The sequence below is a fragment of the Lolium rigidum genome, chromosome 7, assembly GCF_022539505.1.
Source record: "Lolium rigidum isolate FL_2022 chromosome 7, APGP_CSIRO_Lrig_0.1, whole genome shotgun sequence".
Taxonomy (NCBI): Eukaryota; Viridiplantae; Streptophyta; class Magnoliopsida; order Poales; family Poaceae; genus Lolium; species Lolium rigidum.
Genome location: NC_061514.1, coordinates 106,989,810 through 106,994,519, shown reverse-complemented (window position 1 = coordinate 106,994,519; position 4,710 = coordinate 106,989,810).

Here is a 4,710-nt window from a genome sequence, read left to right as displayed (position 1 = left end):
GCCATCCATGTGTAATAAAAATATTGTCGTTGTGGTGGAACGGCAGATGCCTTAGGATGGCTTAATTTGGGGCCGAATGTGCGCTAAAGGATTCGGGGAGGGTTTTGTTAACAGGGAAACTGGAAAAGATGCCGGTATATATTGATGAACTTGGCCCTTCGCCAGAGGTTGAAGAACGTATGGTACAAGACCTGCTCTACACGCTACACAAGCAATCTCTTTCTCTAGTGCTCTGTCTAGTGCTCTGTCTAGCGTCTCCCTCGCGTAGGGGTGTGCCCCCTCTCCTTATATAGGGGAGAGGGTGGCTTACAAGGGAAGAAACCTGTCGAGAGAGCTCCTCGGCAATGCCCTTCGATAGGGGCTTAGGGTTGATGGAATCCTGCAAGCTGACACGAGACATCGGTTTGCAGACAAACGGGGGGAGCGATTTACCCAGGTTCGGGGCCCTCGATGAGGTAAAATCCTTACGTTCTGCTTATCTGTTCTTGATTATGATGAAAAATAGGTTACAATGGGGTGCCGAATAGTTCAGCTGAGATCTCATCGAGATGTTAAGCTTAATGATGGCCTAGCTCAAAGCTTTTGGTGGCTAAGACTGCTCAGATCGATTGTGTCCCTTGGAAGCCCATCTCCTGGCCCTTATAAAGGAGGCCAGGTCCCAAGAGATCTGCACGAGTACGACTAGGTTTACAAGAGTCCTAGTTCTAAACTTTCCTTGTTCGGTTCCTCTCCGTCTTGTTCTTCAAGGGGTCTTCTTTGGCACCGACCTAGTGGCCCACCTTGCCACCGGCTGTCTTCATGGGCCTCCAATTGGGCCGTACAGGATAGGACAATAACAGTTACCCGAAGGGTAATGCCCACGTCAGTAGTCCCCGAGTGTCTAGCCGAAGATATTTCGGGTAGAGACTAAAGCATGCCTTCGTTGAATGTTCTTCTCTTTGATAGTTGTTCTTGTTCTATCGGGTGCGCGTCAGCGCTCCCGATGGGAGTAGCCCCCGAGTCTAAGTGCGGATGCTTGCAATCCGTGTATAGACTCAAGTTGTACCACTCGAATATTTTTTCTCAGCCGAAGGTTTTCTGCAAGTCTCCATAAGTCATCCGATACATTTCCTCACGCAAGGGATAGTGAGTAACGCGCCCAACTTTTGTTGGTTAACTGCCGAGTGCAAAACAACGTTACCCTACACAGAATCAAGTCCCCGGGCATGATCCTGGAGTGCAAAAAACTTTTATCGGGTGCACGACCAGTGCTCCCGATGGGAGTAGCCCCCGAGTCTGAACACGAACGCTTTACGATCGGGTACAGACTCGAGCCGAATATTCTATTCTTCTATTTAAATATATTCTTAAGTCCTCATCCTTTCGAGTGCTCATCTTCTTTTTATCGGGTGCGCGTCAGCGCTCCCGATGGGAGTAGCCCCCGAGTCTAGGCGTGAATGCTTTGCAATCTACGCATAGACTCAAGTTCACTACCCGATAGATTCTTTTATTCCTTCGAATGCTTTCGATTCCCTTCATGATGACACTGATGACATGGTGCTGCTGTGGTGTGATTGATAAGACATGACCTGAAGGGCCCACCCTAGCTCTGCGCAGGCAGTTTTTAGGGAGTGACCGGCATGCGCGCATTAACCTAGGCATCTCCTCGATTTTCATGCGTCGTGGGTTTAATGGGCCGCCGGTTCCGTTTTCCTCTTTACCGCCACGTGTACAGCCAGATCTGACCTGCTTCCCACGATGCTTGTGAAGTTATGGCCACGATCTCATCTCATTTTTACGACATAAATAGCGAGTCCTCCCCGCTTTCACTTTTTACGCCTTTCACTCGCTCATCTTCTTCACCTGCCTCTTCCTGCTCTCTCTGCACTTTCTTCAAGAACTTCCGGCGCCATTGGCAAGAAGAAGGGTGCCGGCACCTCGGACGCGGCCAAAGTCAGCCGTGGTCGGAGCGCCTCCGCCATCTCCAGCCGCGACATCAACAAGCTGTGCAACCTTGGCTTCATCTCCGCATCTGAGGAGGACATTCGTCTTCCAGGTGCGGTCACTCGCCCAAAGCCCCCAAAGGGCTTTACAATCATGTTCGTTGCCTTTCTTTTCCGTGGTCTTTCTCTTCCAGCCCACGAATTCCTCTGATCTCTCCTCTTCTTCTATGGGATCCAGCTCTGGCAGCTGACCCCAAACTCCATCCTCCACCTCTCCATTTTCATCACGGTTTGTGAGGCCTTCCTTGGCATTGACCCCCACTGTGGTCTTTGGAGGAAGATCTTCTACGTGAAGCGTCACAACGACAGCAACGGCCCCCCTGTCGTAGGCAGCGTCGGCTTCGTCGTCAGGCAGGACGTCGACTACCTCGACTATACGATGAAGGAATCGGTTCAGGGGTGGCGCAACAAGTGGTTCTACCTGCGAGACCCTGCGGTTTCCGGGCAGCACCCGAACCTTCCCCCCTTCGAAGACAAGGTAGTGGCCAAGCCGAAGAAGTCTTGGCAAAATGCCCTTTCTCCTGAAGAAAGGGTGATAGCCGACAAATTATTTGACCAAGTCGTCACTCTGAAGAACACGGGAGGCTTGACGATGTGCGGCACTGATACTTCCAATTTGCATCACTATTTTGTATCATAATTTGCTGTTATTCATTGATATATTTCATATTGGGACACAATACTTATGTTATTTCATCTATTTTGCATGTTTCATCATTATTGGAGGATCAAGCACCGGAGCCAGGATTCTGCTGGAAAAAGCACCGTCAGAACGCAATATTTCGGAAGATCAACTGTGGGAGGCAATTTCACGTAAAATCCTATTTTTCCAGATGACGGAGGGAGCCAGAAGGGGGAGAAGAGAGGAGCCAAGGTGGGCCCAGACCCTAGGGCGGCGCGGCCCAAGGCCTGGCCGCGCCACCCTGTGGTCTGGGGGCCCCACAGCCCCTTTCGCCTCCTTATCTTCGCGTACTCCTTCGTCCCGAAAACCTAAGCCACAGAGAGGACCTCACGAAGGGTTACAGCCGCCTCTGCGGGGCGGAGAACACCGGAGAGAAAAGAGCTCTCCGGCGGGCGGGAATCCGCCGGGGAAATTCCCTCCCGGAGGGGGAAATCGACGCCATCGCCATCGTCATCGAGCGGGACATCATCTCCATCATCATCATCATCATCTCCACCATCTACACCGCCATCACCACCGCTGCACCTCGTCACCGCTGTAACAATTTGGGTTAAATCTTGATTGTATGATAGGGGAAACTCTCCCGACATTATTCTCTACTTGTTATAGATGCTATTGAGTGAAACCATTGAACCAAGGTTTATGTTCAGATTGTTATTCATCATCATATCACCTCTGATTGTATTCCATATGATGTCTCGTGAGTAGTTCGTTTAGTTCTTGAGGACATGGGTGAAGTCTAAATGCTAGTAGTGAATTATGGTTGAGTAATATTCAATGTTATGATATTTAAGTTGTGGTGTCATTCTTCTAGTGGTGTCGTGTGAACGTCGACTACACGACACTTCACCATTTATGGGCCTAGGGGAGTGCATCTTGTATTCGGTTGCTAATTGCGGGGTTGCCGGAGTGACGAAACCCGAGCCCCCGTTAGTATATCGATGCAAGAGGGATCGCGGGATCTCGCAGTTTAAGGCTGTGGTTAGATTTATCTTAATTACTTTCTTGTAGTTGCGGATGCTTGCAAGGGGTATAATCACAAGTATGTATTAGTCCTAGGAAGGGCGGTGCATTAGCATAGGTTCACCCACACAACACTTATCAAAACAATGAAGATTATTTAGCCACATGAAGCGAAAGTACTAGACTAAAATCCCCGTGTGTCCTCAAGAACGTTTGGTCATTATAAGTAAACAAACCGGCTTGTCCTTTGTGCTAAAAAGGATTGGGCCACTTGCTGCAATTATTTCTCTCGCATTTTACTTACTCGTACTTTATTCATCTGTTACATCAAAACCCCTTGAATACTTGTTTGTGAGCATTTACGATGAATCCTTCATCGAAACTGCTGCCAACACCTTCTGCTCCTCGTTGGGATCGACATTCTTACTTATCGAAGATACTACGATACACCCCCTATACTTATGGGTCATCAAGACTATTTTCTGGCGCCGTTGCCGGGGAGTGAAGCGCTATTGGTAAGCGGAATTGGTAAGGAAAACCTTTCTTGTTTGTGCTGATTTTATTTCTGCCTGCTGCTATAAATCATTATGGAGAGATCTTCTCTTCAATTTCTATTTGGGAAATCTACTACTACTGCAACGGTAGTGGATGAAGCGCCAGGTAAGGAAGTAGTACCATATAAAATACCTATGAAAATTATTGAACGTGTTATGGATAACCGCTATGAAGGGGATGGAACTGTTCATCCTGGTGATCATTTATTGTTTTTGCATGAATTATGCGGGTTATTCAAATGTGCAGGTATTTCTATGAATGAAGTTAGAAAGAAACTATTCACTATATCGCTGTCTGGTAAAGCGGCGCACTGGTATAAATTGCTGAAGAATGGTGATTCTATTGATTGGGAGGACATTGTGCCTTTATTTTATTCCAAATTTTATCCTCCAAGTGAAATTCACAAAGATCGGAACCGCATATATAATTTATGGCCTCATGATGGAGAGAGTATTGCCCAAGCTTGGGGGAGATTGAAGTCTTTAATGCTCAAATGCCCCATTCATGAGCTTCCTGGTAATGTTATTA